Source organism: Thunnus thynnus, chromosome 19 (genome assembly GCF_963924715.1).
Source record: "Thunnus thynnus chromosome 19, fThuThy2.1, whole genome shotgun sequence".
In the NCBI taxonomy this organism is placed as follows: domain Eukaryota; kingdom Metazoa; phylum Chordata; class Actinopteri; order Scombriformes; family Scombridae; genus Thunnus; species Thunnus thynnus.
The window spans coordinates 21,205,856-21,224,589 of record NC_089535.1 but is presented as its reverse complement, the minus strand read 5'-3'; the positions used below and the strand labels follow the sequence as shown (position 1 = coordinate 21,224,589).

General features: G+C 39.1%; 1 long non-coding RNA gene across 5 annotated transcripts in view; it reads left to right on the top strand.

Moving 5' to 3' along the window:
- The window catches only part of LOC137170826 (uncharacterized), a 103,346-nt gene that overhangs the window by 63,393 nt on the left and 21,219 nt on the right, over positions 1–18,734 (top strand). For 4 of the 5 annotated variants that reach the window (XR_010924673.1, XR_010924674.1, XR_010924672.1 and 1 more), the window contains 2 exons: positions 5,486–5,619; positions 12,225–17,347. This is a non-coding gene — a long non-coding RNA (uncharacterized lncRNA). The remainder of the gene's footprint in view (positions 1–5,485; positions 5,620–12,224; positions 17,348–18,734) is intronic. The other variant, XR_010924675.1, reaches the window with a different exon arrangement.

Below are 18,734 nucleotides of genomic sequence, written 5' to 3'. Positions count from 1 at the left end.
CAATATATGCATTTATATGCATCATCTGTCCATCTATTTGTTTTCCCAATATGCAACCAATTTGCAACAGCAGATAGGTTTGGAGAAAATGTAATGCTGCCTGGATTATGTTTTCTGCTCTAACATAATGTCGTAAAATGTTAGTACATTTTAGCGAAATGTTCACTGACAACATATTTCATTTGTTTTCGGGTAAAATATGCAATCTTGCCATACAATCCATCCTCTTGTAGCAAATACAGCATTATTAGACTTTTTTATGGTGATATTTAGACACTGAATGCAGCATTTGGTTAAAGATAAAGAGGCCTTAGCAAGAGGCTTTTGTGAGCAGATGGTTCATTTATAGACAGACAACAGTTCAAACTCACAATCATGCCAATTTAGAATCACCAGTACTTGACCCATGTCTTTGGAGAAAAGTGGGCAGCCCAGGAGAAACTCACATAGACACTATTCATGCCAGAAAACTTTTTTTCACTCGGATGAAATGGGCTCAGAGCTGGGATGACGTTTCTTTCCACAACAACCATTAAATCTTTATACAAAATCTGACAGTTGATCTCCGCCTTTCAAGAAACTCATTCCACCGACACCTGCTTCACCACTTTTTTATATTTTGCAGATGGTAGTAAAAAGGAAGCCAAGGATAAAGCTTTTCTTTTTTCTGTCTTTCTTTTCGGTAGGGCGGCAGTTTTTTAAATTTATAGAAAGCTTTTGATACAGTCAAAATGAAGAGCCACTGGCAGGCCCGGTTGTACGAGGTTGCAAAAGCACACATTGCACCCTCAGTTTAATATTCTGCACCCTCAGTGGAAACTTACCATAACAAAAACATCAGCGTAAATTTCCAAATAGGTGTTATTTGGATAAACTGACCACATATTGGGAATCTAAATAGTTACTTTCTCACCTGAAAAAATATTAAAACTTAATAAAGCGACATTAACAGTCCCACAGCGAATGTAAATGGCTGTTTGCTCACTCAATCATTGATGGTCAGTCACTCACATAGGTGTAATGTTTTGACATGCGCCCAGGAAACTGTATAGCTAAACATATGACTCAACTCTGAATTTCAATCATCCTACAAACGTCTGCGTAAAAGGTAGTGTTAGTTACTCATTAATGCTGCATACATTCATAGTAACTTACACAGTGTTATGTTTCATAGCATCTTTGTGCTAATTCAGCAGCTAGCTCAGACAAATGTATCCATTAAGCTAGCAGCACTAGACCTGAGGGTAGCTGAGTCTGTATTTTACGTACATGTTGCACCCTCAGTAAGCAAAGTGAGGTGTGTAACATTTGGCTAAATGGTCACGACAATTGAACACTATAAAAAATGTTAATATGCAGTGTTATTCAGCGTTGCTTTGTCATAGGCTACCCGTGTCTGTCATCTTTCTATCTGTGGATGTCTGTAAACATATGCTCTCATCCATATGTTTACGTAGGATTAGCATGTTAGGCTAACAGTCCGTCAGCTGTGTGACTTTATATCCGCGCCGTGACGTCTCTCTGAGCACACAAACTCTGTAAACTGGAAACACTGCAGCTACACCTTATTTTTATAAAGTCTGTGGGCTACACACAGCACAGCACGCCGATGCTAACGATGCTAGCCATGCTAACTAGTTGCTAGCCGCCGTGCAGGCTGGTAAAATGGATCTATAGCGTCTCTTTGTATCCGTGAGTTGGAGCTCCTGTCAGTGTCGGAGCCTCTGTGTGAGACACTTCGGTCGGTAAATGTGTTTTTAAAACTTATTGTGGGACTGGCTCGTTCTCTGAGAGTCAGACATTTGAGGTTATAGGGTTGGTCTGCGGCCAGTCCAGCCAAAAAGTTAATCTGAGCCCTGCAACACCTACACTATTTTTCATTGCTGTTGCCGTCCCACACTGTAGCAACTAGAGCACCCCCACTAATTTCAGATGCTCCCAAAGTCATTTTGTTCTGGAACCAGGCCTGGCCACTGGCTTTCACAAAGCTGTTGATGGAGATGGATGAGCTTATATATAAAGGACAGGAAACAAGTTATGGATTTGGTGAGTCTGTCTCAGCTAAAAACAATGGAACACAGTAGGGTCAGTACTTTGTCTCTTGTAAAGTACAGTCAGAAATTAGTAGGACAGCGACACATTTTTCATTGTTTTGGCTGTGGACTCCAGCGCCCTGGATTTGAAATGAAACAACGACTGAGGTTAAACTGCTGACTTTAGTGCTGACTTCAGCTTTTAAGGGTGTTTGAGGATGTTCACATCCATATTGAGAAAACAGTGTAGAAACTATAGCCTTTCTCATACATAGTACCCCAATTTTAGGATAATGTAGCAGGACTGTGAGTCTTGATATGCAGACAGCAGACAACAGAAGAGATTGAGTTAGTTTAAGGTAGCTAGGTGAGCCTATAAACTAAACTAATAAACTCTATTTCATGATTGTATCATGATTTCTTCACGTTTCTCCAAGCTCTCTATAACAGCACATTCTGGCAACAGTCAACTGTCACTTTAATGATAATGCAAAACAGCATGCTTTATCATTTTTGGATGCAAGTAATGTGATAATTGCTCTGATAGGATGCCGACTGAGACTGCAGAGCTGCTATCAGTGAAAAGATTAGGGAGGATTTTGTCCAGCGTCACTTATGTTTGGGTACTTTTGTGAGCAGATGGTCGCATATTTAACTGCGAGATAACTGTTAAATCTATTCATTTTAGTAATATGTGCAAGCAGATGACACACACAGCCACATGAGTATACTTTTTTCTCTTTTCACTCTTCACTTCAATACTTAATACAGGAATGGACCTCTATTTTGAATTGACATAAACGATAGATCCATAATCATTTATTATGAACAAGGGGTATGAAACCATGAAAATAAGAATAACATGATCAACTGCAAGGATTATTTGACCTTTCAGTTAGTCACAGATGTTTTACGTGTCTCCTTTATTTGTATAATCATGTTGGGCATTGTGTCATCCTATTTTGTAAAGAAAAATAGATAATCATTATTTTGGCGAAACGACCATGTTATAGAGGCACTTGCATCACATCACAAGTGTTCTCCAACATCATGCTATTATTACAGCAAATTCTCAGAAGAAAGCCAGTAGACCGAAACATTACAATGTTTTAGAATTATGATGAAACAGACAGCTGTTCATTTTCCATTGGATGCCTGTGTGACTTTTTGCTGTAGCCTAAGGTAATAGCTGTGAAATGTGCGGGTTCTTTGTCATAGCTGGTTGTTGAAAAACTTTAAAACTCATCAGAATTTGAAAGAATCAAACTTGCACACAGTCACTTTTTGACTCGTGGCAATGGAGTCATTTTAAAACGCAGTCCTCCAGAGGGTTCCTCTCAAAACCTCTACCCACAAAATAGTTTTGCTTTTTGATGATAAAAATACACATTTTTTCAATTTATGGTTGACTTAAAGGTATGCATGTCTTATATTTATATATATGCCTGTTCATGAACTCATCATCATACATCACAGTCACTTTTTAACCCTGGCTTCTGTGTCATGAAAAATTGACTGACACTATAGATAAAAATGCTTGTCCCTGGAATGATATTACAATGATGATTCAATGCTTGATAACATCGAGTGACTGTGTGTGTGTTGTTATTGTACCGCTACTGTACTGTCTGTGACATTCTGTCTGTTTCACGGTTATGAAACCTTTATACATGCATTGATGCCATTACAGATTTTTTTTTGACTTTGCCACCACATCTGGCATTTCATGCAGATTGTTGTGAGATTAAGAGTTAAATCCGAGCTATTGTTGATTAAATTGCCCTTTTCAGCTGGTTGATGCTGTCACATCAAATTTTGAAGGTCACTCCTACTGCTCTCTGTCTCTCTCGACAGGTTCAGCTGTTATCATTAGAGCTGTCTGAGTTCAGCATCTCCCAAGCTAGCAAACTATGAATCTAAACAATTAACAACAGCGTCAGTAACCTTTTCAGCCCGGCTCTGTTTGACTTAAATTTCCTCTGGAGTACATTTTGCAGCTTACTGGCTGGATGTATTGCCAATTAGCAAAAAGTGTTGCGTCAGGTAGCGCTGGACCTATGATTCCTATCGTTCCATAGGCATATGTTTCTTTACAAAGGCTTTTCCTGATCTAATGACAACAGTGTCTATGCACAGTAAAAAAAAGGAAAGAAAACCAGTTAACCAGTGGTGATGTGCATGGGCAAGGTAAGGTGAAGATATATCGAATTGATAAAATAAAACTTATCTAACAAATGTGTTTGACTGAGAGCAGAAGAAAAGGAATCCACAATGTAGCGTGTCTATATTTCACTCTGTATTGTCTGTTTTACAAATTTGGATTTTCTTGAAACATCTCTCTTCCTTGCATAATTCAGGATGGCTAAAAGGAGATCACTGTTCCTTTTCTCTTAACAAATCCAACATTAACAAGTAGAATATTATGATGTAACAAGTGTGATGTCGTCCCCTTATAGCATATGTGAAACCACCGCCTGCATTTGACCCAGACGCTTATTCCATCACAGCTGAATGTGCCACTTTTACAGATATTTCACACTGAGTACACATTTTCATATAGTTCATAATATTCCATATTCACAAATCACAAATAAAAATGAAAGCCAAGGTTCAAGCTGACTGTTGGTATCAACAGCGTCTGACTAGCAAAGATATGCACATAATTAAGAACTAAAACATAACTATTTTTCATGGTGATGCTTACATTTTTCATATGAGCTCGAAATGAGGTAAATTACATCAGCAAAGACATCTCATTAGTCTCAGTGAATGATGACAGCAGTGCTTAGGGCTACAGCTTTAAAAAAAAAAAAAAAAAAAAAAAGGTTCTGCTCAGTGATGTATGATATTGAAAGCAAGTGAAAACAGCCCCTTTCTAAGTCACTTGGTAGATGGTGACAAGTACATTATGCAGCTGCTGGATACATTTCCTAGACAACAACACACAAGCATATTTCGGTGTTCATATTTCTTTTCATTTCTGGCTTAAATGCTTAAATCATTGGCATATAACAAATTGTAGATTTGTCATGGCTTACTGAGATTTGACACAACACATAAGCTAACAGACTTCCTGTTTTTTTGTTTTGCTTCAAGGTTCAACTTTTACTTAAAAAGTTGGAGGTAAATACATAACTACAACTTTTTTTCCCCCTTTTTTTCTTGTACACGTTCTTTTTTATAATACATATTAAATAATTGAAATTGTCAACATTTCCCATTGCCTTAATAACAACAATTTCCATCTCATCAGTCTTTAGAAGCTAGTGCTATCCAACATGACTCACCATGGATGTTTGGCACCGACTGTCTGGCTTGAAGCCACATTAACAGAACACATAGCTGTCAAACAGTTTGGCTGTTGCTACACCTGAAGATGTGATGGCGGTTATTAAACGGCACATGCATGGTTTCTTTGTTGATTTTTTTCTTTTTTTTTTTCTTTTTTTCAGTGACAGGATAGATGGGAGATAAAGAGAAGGAACAACACAGCCTACTGCCAAGAATGAAAAGGAAGCAGATTAAATGTAAAACTAAAGACTGCAATCAACCCAAAGAGCATCCATCAATTAACGAGTGAATACAGGTGAATAGGAACTAAATGTATTCAAATTTATTCACCGACTATAATTGCATGTACCAGGACTTTGACATGGCGGATGGTGCAGACAATATTCACTCACAAAAAGGGTGCTACAGAACATTAGGTGGTGTCAGTCACTGTGTGTGTGTGTGTGTGTGTGTTTTTGCACTGTGTGTTTATATCTGATGTCTACACGTTCCCAACCATCTCTTGTCCTCCATTTGTCAAATTCACCATTCCTCCTTCCCATCTTTGACACCCATGTAATCTCATCTTTGCAGTGAGATACAAACATTAAGTCAGAAAGTGAGTGAAAAAGAGAGTCAGGGTGGTGGAAGAGAAGCAGATAGAGACTAAATGAAAGAAAGAAAGAGCAGTCACAAATGATTTGAAGGGTCAGTATGTGTAAGATGTGAAGAGCTAGGAAAAGTGACACCAAGGAAAGGAATGGAAAGAAGATAGATGGAATAAGGGCAGTGTAATGAGAAAGGGGAAGAATAGGGACAAGGATGTAGAGACATGAAGAAGGAATGATATAAGCAATGTGAGTGAAGGAGGACGCAAAGCAAGAATAAGAGGCGAGAAAGGAAAAGGAGAAATGGAAACCAGATTAAGAACGGAAGCCAAGAAAGACGAGAAGAACTTCCAAGCTGAATAACTGAAGAGTAATATATGACAGTCACATTTTGCTGATGAGTGGCCATAACTTTCCCCCCGATTTGAATATCGTTAGTGTTAATTGGGCTGAGTCTACCACCTAGACAGAAGGGCTTGGACACAGCCATCACTTGGACATATGGCCAGCAGCATGATACAGAAAGCTGCCAAAAAGAGGGATTACCTTCACAGTGATACGGGTAATCACAGAGGATTTTCTCATAATAACAGTAAGGACACTGTGTACTGTAGCTAAGGAATTACAGCACAGCACAGGAAACTGTACATTGTATGTTTAAACAATACCGCATGGTAAAAACATGCTATACGTATGTCATTAATTATACTTTTACAATATTTCAGCAGAATACAGTTTAGTGATGTAGAAGAGAATAAGCATCATAGTAGGTATTACCTCCAAAGCGAATGTGTTAAGAATAATCTAGAAAGTGTTTCAGCATTTCAGATGGTAACAAGATTGGCGTAGTCCAAAAAAATGATAAAAAACTATAAAAGCTGCACCATATGGGAGGTTGAGGTTCCATGTAACTGGTATTTATCCTTGCTCGTCCAGTTATTTGCTAAGTTGAACCCTATCAACAAAGGAGTAAGGAGTTTTACTTTGTTACAATGCAGCTTATTCACACAGGTCAAATCAGGGTTTTAAAGATGCATTGATCTATATTTTTATAGCAACAATATATCAAATGTCTCCATATATGTAATAAACCACCTGCATCTGCACAATTGGTGCGACTAGATGGGGAACATATGTGGCTTCTGTGGCAAAGTGCTGATGACATTGCTGCTGATGATGGGGAGCATTTAGCTGCTGATATTTCCCCCGAGGGAACAAAACAGCTGAAACAAGGCTGAATCTTGAACTTTCATTATGACGGTAATGATTGAATAACTGTTTGCTAATAAGTTCACCACAACTTTATAGTCAAGTCAAATTTATGGTATCCATAGAGCACATTTAAAAACAAGAGGAGTGCTTTACAGATACATTTCAAATGCAATTAAATAATCATAACAGAATAAGTATAGGTAAATAAGTGTAACAGACAAAATTAAAACAATTTTATTGTTATTTTAATAACTAAGGGGACTCAAAAGCAATTGTATAAAGGAGGGTCTTTAGCTGGGATCTAACAGTGGTGATAGATGGGGAAGATTTGACAGTGAGGGGTAAACTATTCAAAAGTCTGACTGCAGCGATGGAAAAAGTCACCTTTGGATTTTATCAGCATAGAAATGAAAAGGGATGTTGTATTTTCAAAAATAGGTCCCAGTGGAAACATTCAGTATATCATGAAAGTAAAGCAGGGCCTAATATGGGGCTTTGGCTACACTAAAGGAGAGAATAGCAGAAGAGTATGAAAAACAGTTTAAAGCCTGAACCTGAATGTCTGCTACATGTTTGAGATGGTATTATGCAGCGGTCGACCATGTGAAAAGCAGAAGAAAAGGCCAAGAAAATTAAAATAAAGACAGACTAAAGACATTTGTTACCCTGACATGTGACTGGAATTTGTCCAAAATTTAGTTTTGATCTAAAAAGGGGATATATTATGATCAAGCCTAGATTATAAGATACTAATATGTCAATGATGTGTTTACAGCTCATTCCTCAATATTCAATTAATGCCACTTGAACATTAGTTGGCATGTTTTGTGGATTACCCTTGGTCAAAGAAATTACAAAAAACGTTCCTATGAAGAACACTAATGCCAGCACTTGCAAGTTTTTTTTTCTTTCTTTTTTATATGTCAAAGACGTCACTTTCATGTCATAAAGGGAATGAAAGACTGGCCCTCAGCAGGCCAGTCAGGGTCACTCAAAGCTCTTTCCTTTCTCTATGCTGCTTCAGTGTCAAACTCCTGTCTATTTCTGGCTGCATCTTTTTCACGTCTTCCTAGAGTGAGTTGTTGCATTGGAAATATGCAATAATACAATTTAAGCTGTTTTTGTAGAGAATTCTGTCCTATAATGAAGCTTCAAACATTTTATTCTGTGAAGCGTGTGTGCAGACAGAATGGAAAGCAGATTTTAGAGGCAGTGTGATTGCACATAGGGTCGATGGAAAGACGCATTATTAGACTTGCATTCGCCCAAGGTGGTGCAAATCGACTCGAAGACGCAAAATACAGTTTTGGCGTCTCATTTCAGTGAAAGTTAGTTTAGGTTTGCATGTTTTTGGACAAACTGTGCAGATAAAAAACCGCTGGAGTTTCTTGATTATTGAGAATGAAAGGACCCACTTTCCAATAAACATGGAAGGTAACAGGAAACGTAGTGCTTGACTTTCTTGTCATGTTCAAGGCTCTGGCAAAAGAAAGGTTTTCATGGTTGTTCTTATTTCTATGTTTATGTACAGGGTTATGGAAGAAACATGAAGTGAATATAATGACACAGTGGGAGAGTTATGGAGAGGAGGTGGCTTATTTGCAAACAGATGCTACTCCATAATGACTGTGGTGGTCCTTGGCAGTCACGTGTGTGTGTGTATGGGAGTATGTGTGTCCGATCTGTGGTCCTCTTACTTTGTAGGCTACGTACTGAAATTGACTGTCACTGATTGCTAGGTTGAAAACCATGGACCACACAAGATCATTTGGTGGGCGTGTGTATATGTGCCAGTGCTGTGTGTATACTGTACATTTATGTGTGGGCGTTTGTGCGCATGCTGACTGTGCACTTATATATTAAACAAGCGCAAAACGACAGCTGCATTAATTTGAACACTAAACAGCTCAATAAAGACTTCACATCCATTATCTGCCCTGGCTGCTGTCAACTATTGACATGTTCAAAATATCTTAAACTTGGCTTGGTGTTTTTTGTTGTTTTTTTTTTCTTCTAGAAAACCTTTAAAAGAATCAGTGAAACAGACTTTTTCTTTAGCATTTCAGCAGGTGTCAAGCAGACACTATGTTATCAGCTCATTATTTCTGCTGAGCTTTGAAGAAAGACAGGAAGAACGAATATGAGAGGAGTGCGAGAAAAGAGGCAATTTTGTTTTCGCAAGCTATTTTCCCAGCTAATGAATTCTGACCTTTTGAATGTTTACTTGTCCCTTTTTTTCTGAGCTGAGCAGGGTTTTGAATAAAAACAGAAAAAAGAAAGTGGGTTTGGAAACTGAAACAGTACCTTGTGTAAAGTTTAAAATAAGTTGTGTTTTTGAGTTCTTACTGAAAACGTATCATTAGCTAGATGAGTGGAGTATTTTTTTTTTTTTTCTGCATGAATGCCTCTTCACTTTCCCTTTTTTATCTCTGTCTTTTCCATCTCCCCTCCTCATCTTTTCAATTGCTCCCTATTTCTCTCAACTTCTTTTTTTTTTGAGCCTGGCCAGCAGATGGGAGAAACTGTGATTTATCTATCTGGCAATGACTGAAAGAAACTCTAAACACATGTGCTGTGCACACTGTGTACACAAACCAAGCTTAACCTTCTCATAACAGTGATTAATCACCTTACCCAAAAAAATTATTTCCACTTAATGTCCTTTGTCACAAACTGGCTCATTGCATGTGACAAAAAGGGGAGGCAAGCCAGGTTAAAGCGCCAATTTAGAAATAAACCAATATAACTATTTACCAAAAAAAAAAGCATGGGTTGGGGAGAGCATCAGTAGTGAGTGGAATGTATGGGTGAGTGGGGAATGTGTTTGTTACTGATGAAGGCAGCAAAAGTGTCAAACCAAACCCAAAACCTGGAGATGTGGAGCCTTGGAGAGAGAGAGAGAGAGAGAGAGAGAGAGAGAGAGAGAGAGAGAGAGAGAGAATGAGGCTGGTAGTTATAGCCTTGGTGGAGCCTACACAGGTGCCACCACATTACCTTAACGACCCTCACTGACTGCAAGCTCCTTCAGGAAGAGTCCAGTTGGACCACTGCAGGCAAAAAGGGGGGGGGTCGTAACACCTTGATGTCCATTAGTAGCGCTCCTCCTCAAGTTACAGTTTATGGATTCACACTTAATGAGCTCAAATTACCTTGATGTTAACTTAAAATTATGTGTTTCCCCTTTTATTTTAGCAGTGGAAAACATTACATAAGAGCTGCAATTAGCTGTAAACTTCTTTTTTTTCTAGAAATCTTTGGTCTGTGTTTAGACCAACACATCCTTATAATTAAACCACCACCATGACCCTTAGGAGCATTTTCTAATATGCTGCCTCTATCAGTGCTTTCCATAACCGTTACAAATCACTGTTAAAAAATAATGATGTTTTATGGTTTGCCAACACTCTGGTTAAGATCTGGTTAGGTTTAGGCACAAAAACCACTTGATTAGGGTTAGGGAAAGATCATGGTTTGGGTTAAAATGAACACTTGAAATGTGGTGTGGGAAGTTACTACTTCCTTAAAGTTAGGCAGCCTTTGTCATTATGGCAACAGTAAACACCAGAACAATCGTTATGGTTTTTAAAAAAACTGTCCTGACTCATGGTTGGAAACATGACACTTGGGGTTGGAAACAGGAAGTGAACAGCAATCTCCTGCATTTATGCCCATTTTTCACCATCTATCTATCTAGCCATCCACTCAGCCCGCCACCACTGATTATGGAAATTTGTCATTTTATAACGACGTCATCTGAACTGCGTCACTTCTCCGGGTCACAATTACTACTGCCACTAGATGGTGTCTGTCACTCAAACGTAGCTATAGGTCATTTTTGGCAACTGAATTTATGACCTATACTGTTTTCTTTTTCTTGTGAGGATGAGCTGGTTTAAATGCAAGTTCAACCCTGCAAGTTCGACCCTCTTTTTAGCTTTTCCTAATGATGAGCTGAAAAAAAAAAACACACACTAAGAAGACATCTGATTTACTGTTAAGCTCAATCTATGGAAGTGGTCCAATTTATCTTAATGGAATTACTCTTTTCTGAATAACAGAATATGAATAAGGAGGTGCACACTGCTCCATGCCTGGACCTTTTAAATTTACTGCCCAGTGCCACATACACTGACAGCCCACAAAGCTTTTAAACTGCTCACTCAAGAAAACACAACACCCATACAAAGCGGTGCACATTCTGCGTGCATCTGGCATCATGTGCGTGAGCGTGACTTTTTGTAAGTAGAAGCTAGACTAGAATAAAATCCATCAAACTGAATTTAATGTTAGATGCGTGCATGGGATATTCTTCAAAAGTCTTGAAATATGAAGTGCAGATTCAAGGCATGATCTCTGAGCTGCTGATGGATCAGATGGAGGACTAATTTGTTGAAGTGGTAGGCAAGGAAGTCTTTTTATCCTTCTTCATCACCCTGCAGGCCTGTATACTATTACTGCATCAAATGGGCATTGCTTTTGTCAGTGTCATCATTCAGTAGGCTGAAGTATGTCTTTCTGCGAAACATCTGTTGTTATGTGTAGATCAAACGCCACCCCGAGGAAGCGCTGGTGTTCAGAAACAATATGGCAATTAATATGCACACATATCCAGTTGTGAATAATTGTTTGATCCCCCTCTTTTATGCATCTGTTGCTACATTCAGAACTTTGACTATGCCGCCATTTTTTCTCTGTTGTGGTAGCACATGTGGACTGTCCTATGCATGTTTATTGCAATGATTCTTTAGAGTTATGTGCATGGGTGCTCTAGGGGTTGGAAGTGGGACATAAGTTCCTCAGTGATGAGACGTTATTTTCAACGTTTTACTTTCTTCAATATCACTTTTCATGCCCTCGTGACTTTTATACCCTATAGTGGGCCACACACAGCGCATCTAGAGCTTTCATGGGCCATGACCGAGTAGAAGAAGCTTCTCATCTTTGGCAGTCGAAACCTTGCAGACATACAGTGGATGTGAGGGGGTGATGGTACATGTGTCTTGGTGAGATTGTGAAGAGCATCTGAATGAACACTGGTCGTCCCCGGGGTGAAGTGGAGCTCACAGGTTATTCTGACTGAGGCACCCTCTCATTTTTACAGATAGAGGCGTCTGTCGTCTGTGCCAAAGTGCCAGAGAACGTTCAGAGCCCTCAGCTACATGAAGAGAATGATGTGCCAGCCTTAAAGGTGGTAATGCCATGCAGTGTAATGTAAGAGGTGATGACGGTAGGTATTTGAGAGATTACTTAGACGAGTCAGTAGACAAAACTCAACAATCATTCTCATTTACCAGTACTTTACCGTGTCATTTTTGTTTATTCACATTACGCTTTTTCTCTGCCGTCGTTGTTGCTACTGACTTTCTCCGGTGGCATAGGAAGGGTGTAGACGGTCATTTTTCACATGCTCAAGTACCAGGAATGAAACCCTGAAACCCATAATGACTCCATATTCACAGTGTATGACACACTCCTTGAACCATAACAATCATCAGACAGCTAATAAATGAACACTTGATAGCTAATTAGCACTAGCTGAGACTAGCAGTAGCTGACAAAGGGAAAGGCAATGGGACATGTGGACATCACTCATTAGGCATCACTCAATAGGCTGAATTTCATCCAAATTGAACTGGCAAACGTGTTCTGCACAAAAAGGCTTGAAAAGCTTTTGAATCAGATCCGTTCATGTGCACATGAGTCAGTTATTCCGCCAAAATAGCACAGAATGTATGATACCTGTGCTTTGGACAGGCTTTGCAAGAGCAAGCATACATCTCGGTAATGATGGCAGAATTGGACACATCTCTGATGCCTCTGCCACTGTAGGCCTTTACATATCAGCACAGAGACACCCAAAAGGACAGTATGCATTCATTTGCCTTAATACAACTGTATCTATGAGGATTAAGTGTGGAAGTACTAAAAACCGACATTTCCCACAATATTTTCACAAGTTGTGCAGCTTCGGTTCACCATAAAATATGGTGTGGTGTCGAACTGGCACTACCACATCATGCTGAGTACAACTTAGTCTCACTTTGCCAACTCAAAGCCCCACCATCTGCCACGTTCTGTCACATTAATATTAGAGCCCATTAACTTTTGTTTGTTTAGTTCTGTTCTATTTATATGTGTGAACGAGTACATATTTTTTTGTTTTTTCTTCAAGGAAACATCCACCATAAGGCTTTGGCTCATATATGTTTCAGACCAGCTATTCATCTTGTCATTCCAGATCCGGCGTGATCTCAAAGCTCGTTTTGTTGACCAATGCAGCACCAGGAAAAAGCCTGCAGGCTGTGTATACCAAGCAGGTGTATACCAAGTTAAAAAAAAGGAAACCTTTCTATTTGATGCAAGATCAAGCACAAACCAGTCAGACAGTTAGCCTGCCAGGGAGCCAGGCAGGCAGGCATGGGGGTGTCAATGGAAGAAAAACAAAGAGAAAAGGAGCTGCTGTTGCAGCTTTTCCCTAAAAGCTCGTTAATCCCAATTTAGCTGTCACAGGGATGAGGTAGGTGGGAGTTTGTGTGGTTGTGTGTGTTAGACCTGTGTGTGTTAGAGACACAGAATGTGAAGCAGAGAATAAAGTCTTTGCAGCCTCACACCCTTGCTTTGTGAGCTGTCACATCAACCAGCTAATTAGCCTGATGGCCAATGAAAAGTTAATTTCCTCGGTCTACCAGCAATGCTGTCTGTGTTTGCAAGGGTTGGGGTGAATAAGGGTTTAAGGCATTCTTCTAAAAGACTTCATTTTAATTGTACAGAACTGAGGTTAGAGGTGTTAAATCCTAGAGAGCATGACTGTTTCAAGTCAAGTCTTCCATCTGTTTAAAAATCATTCAATAAAATTAATAGTTAATTAGTTGGAATATATTTTTTTTAACTTTTGACAGCTTGGCTAGTGTTTTCTACTAAAAATGGCCGCATTAACATAAAGGCATGAAATGGATATCAATCTTCTTATCCCACTCTTAGAGAGAAGGCAAATAAGCGCACAGTATTTCCCAAAATTTTGAGCTCCTTTTTTATAATAAAAAGTTTAACCATGACAACACATGTAAACCTGAACAGTCACAGTAATCTAATGTGGTGAAATATTCACATTAAGAATGTCGTTAAATAACAGGAATTGGAAAAAAAAAAAAGTGATGTGTTTACTATGTGAAAGACCCAGTCAAGAGACAGTTGTGCTCTCTGCAGAGAGGGTGACTGTTGTTCACCCAGTGCACAGGCAAGAATATCTATCAAGATGCAATGTCTTGCCTAGACCAATTATCCACCATTCGTCATGCAGTCTGTGAGAGTGCATACATACAGCATGTGAGTCTGTGTGTGTGTGTGTGTGTGTGTGTGTGTGTGTGTGTGAGAGAGAGAGAGAGAGAGAGAGAGAAAGGGTGTGAGAGAAAGTCGTCTGAATCAGCTTTCCTCTCTGAGCTCTTAATTAGTGTTGAATGTACAGAGAATCTGACAATGGGAAGTGTGCACATCTGCATATACCTGCAAAGGTTTAATCCATCAGATCTACCTGGAAGGTTGCCAGGAGCAGGAAAAACAACACCTTTTACTCCTATCACCTGTGTCAGACACACACACACATATACACACACCCCCCTTCTGTCCAGACCTTCTCCAGTATTCCAAGACCAATCCTATTGTTTAATTTTTCAAAAGATAATGTGCTTATTTTAAAGGCTTTTTCCTCACTCTCCCAGAATCACTTAGAGGTAAATGGGACAAAAGTTCAACAGATTGAAGAGTTTAGTTGAGAAATTGAACTGTGCTGACGCAGTACAGATAAGGATTACAGTATGTGAGGTGCAGGAGAGGACAGTCTGCATGGTGAGTCAAAGAATATAAAACAAGAAGCCACACATTTAGTCATAATAAGTTTTTGAAGAAAGTACACTTGAGTCATCTTCTTACACTTCTCACAGTCAGAGGTTCACATCCGCTCGAGCCACTGTCAGCTATCTTTGTTCAACCCTGTCTGCTACGAATTACTTTCATATGCAACTATTCTGCATTAATGATTTACATTCAGCTGCAGTGCTCAGTGCCAGCACAGGAAGTACTGTGATGTTCACGGGTAAGGTAAGGGAAGTGTAAGCATTTCACTGACATTTTATTATTTAATCATTATGACAATGTTTCTCTGCTCCCTAGTCATGCCTTAATCATCCCTAATGGTTTTTAGACATGGATGTCGGACTAAGTATTTCATGTTTGTAGTAAAAGCTGTGGAGATAGACTATAATATTAAAATAATAATCATCATCATAAAAGTGTCCTTGGTGGCATAAGATTTCCATCTAAGTATATTTTGCTAATGGAAAATAGTAGCACAGTTGCCCTGATAATACTGTCAGGGACAGAACGAACTCATTCTGTCAAGCTAATGCAAATCAGTGGAACATTGTTGTCTCGCACCGTTGTTTTCGCATCTTCAGAATCAGAAACCGCCAACCTCAGCTGGTTATCCATAACTTTCCACGGATAATAGGATAATTGAAACAGGGAGGGTGGCAGAAATGTTGGTTAGGGCCATGCTGTTATTTGTATGAGCCATCCAAAACTTGAAACACACACGAGTATAGTATGGTAGTTGTTGATATTTATGTACATCCAGTGTATTAGCTCCTTGTTTGGATGGATTTTATTGGCATATTCACCCTGGACAGATGTGACCCAAGAGGCTTCTGAATATTTCTCAGTAGCAGAGTATTGAGTGTCCAGCCACTCAATACTGTATTTATATTTTACAATAGTCCACCACATAAACAGATTTTGTTTTTCTTTATAATTTATCATTTTATTAAATATTACCAATTCCTGCTCTCAAGGCAGACACACACCAGCCTGTATTGAGGAACATATAAAAGCCTACATAGTTAGCCTTTTACACAATTCCTAGATTAATTCAATCTATGTTGGTTTCTTCAAACAGCCGATGTGTCTGAGCTCAATTTATTTATAGCGACTGCAGCATAAACTTTGAGCCACTTTGTACTTTCTTCACTGTATAAAACCTAAACCTATTTTTTTCTATTCAATACTTGTAAGTAGACAGTGAACAGGTCTGCTAAATAAAGCAACATCTGAGTGAACATGTTCTTGATTCAGAATTGGTTAGCGATGTGCATTTAAATGATCCTCCCTCCAATCCTTCACCTTCCCAACAACAATGACATAAACACTGAAGTAAAGACTGTAAAGGCTGATTAAATGTGACAATGTCAGATTTGTATGAAAATACTCACAAACCAGTTTTGGACCACCGCAGAGAAAAAACAAAATTGTGTCTTTTGAGATTTAAAAAAAAGAAAAAAAAAAGTCAATACAAAAAACAGTAGGAAACTGACTTATACTCTCAACCAAATGTCTTTTATTTTTTAACAATATCAGCATGTAAAATGTACTTCACAATGGGGATTCTTCAGTCCCAGATGTCTCTGCTGGATGCCATCATTTTATTTTGTCTATTTATTTTTGGCTCTGTTTTTTTACACATCTCTCTTGTGCAGCTTTATACCTTTCTTCAAGCTCTTTGTGTTTATTGGCATTTTTTAAATCCCCTCTCTGCTTTTCAAATTCAATTGACTTTTTCCTTTTTTTTTTTTTTTTCCTTTCCACTTACCCTCTCTCAATTCAGCCTTTCATTACATATGCCTACTGAAATACAGTCTCCATTTGGAATCAATCAGGTCCCAAAAACTAAATGCTTAATTCCATCTGTCATTAAATATTAACAGAATGAAACTGTGTCCTGAGTTGTAAAAAAGTGATAAAGGAGTGGAGTAGAGGGGCTCGTGGGGTGTCTAATGAAAATTTAATACTTCTATAATAGTGTTTTGAGTGATATTTTCATTATTCCATAATGACAGTGGAAAGTCTCAGCGGTTGATAATTAGCCCCCCACCCATGTAATAATTCTATCTCTCCTTTTTTTCTGTTTCTCCATCTTTTTTCCTCCATCAGATGTCATAATTCAGCACATCATTCTTACTTTGGGAAATTAAAACCCCTTTAAGCAATTCTTTTTTCTCTGCTCTGCCGCAGCATCTGTGGTTTTTGGCAACGCTATCACTGTGTGCGTTCACGAGCAGCCAGCTGCCAGTGTTCCTTGATCTGACTACCTGGATATAAAGAGTCCCTGAAACAGACCGTACACATTCAACGAGCAGGCGCTGCCAGGGGTTCACTGTTCATTGAGTCGTCAAGGTGAGCCTGCCAGAAAGTGAAAATGTAGACATGGAGCTTTGAGCTCAATGCTGAGATCTCTCAGGCTTTGTTCGCTAGTTTTCAACCGTGATAGAATATTTTCTGCTAAGATACTGTTTAGTATTGCATGTTTCCAACATCATTTACTTTTATTTTAAAGATGAGTAATTCTGCTGTAAATGGAGGATGCAACTTGGACATTTTTAAATATTGAATGAAAGAGGGAGATTATACTGTATATGTTATCTCTGTGATTTGATGTAACTACAGCAAAACAAGGCAGGCTGCATTACTCAGAATGTGCCTGTTTGTGACATTCTGACTGCATGTATCAGCTTTTAAGGGGACAGCAGCACTCCAGCAGGAACCCAGATCAGTTACAAGATTGACAAGCTCTGGTTTACAGCTGACCTCAAATTCATTGGGACAAACAGGAAGCCCACAGAGGAGCGAAATAAAAACTTCCCAACAGGTCAAGTACAAGCTGGATCGGGACATCAGAGCTACTACAAAGAACCGCTATTTTTATTTGCTTTGAATGCAACTCAAGCGTCATTCACAGGAAAAGCAGTTGACAACAGAGTAATCAATAGCGTGTTACACTGCATGACCTGAGTTGCATACCCATGACTTATGCAAACACAGGGATACTGTGGGTCACCAGGTTTGGTGTAAAACGGCCCTACATGGGGTCACCCTGTGGGATATCAACTACCAGAGGAAATCCCCTCCTTGCTAAAAGGAACAACTACCAGCTGACCAGACGACCAACTGAACAACAACCTGATTGAGCTGCAGCTCTGCAGGCTGTATCCAGTCCTGGCTCACCCCACCTCTCAACTGACCACTTCACACTTCACTTACAGCCATCTGCCCTCCCCCACCCTCACGGTGTGTTAGTGGTATGCCGGATATTCAGCAGGTTTAACACCAGCTTCGTCTCTCCTGCCTCTCTCCAACACCGTGCACCACAGTTGGTACCACTGTTCACTGATATCTTCAGCCACTGCATTTGCATGAACATTAGTAGCCACTGCTGTGAACTGATTCATTAAACGTCAGGTGAATGAGAAACCCAGATTCTGTAATTGGGGTAAAATATTAGAGAAATGCGGTTAGTATAGATTTCTGCTGGAGTGACCTGATTTCTCGGTGTTCTTAACATTTTGTCCACTCCATTAACATACATGAGGATGGCAAAATATTAGGAACACTTTTCAATATGATGCACTCCAGTACACCACCACCACCCACTACAACCTCAATAATAAACATAAAGCAGAATTATCACCTTTCTGACAATATCAACAAAAACTGAAAATGTATAAGCTTCATAAAAGAAGAATTTATGGCAGAGCTGTTGTATCGGATTGCATTAGATTGCACA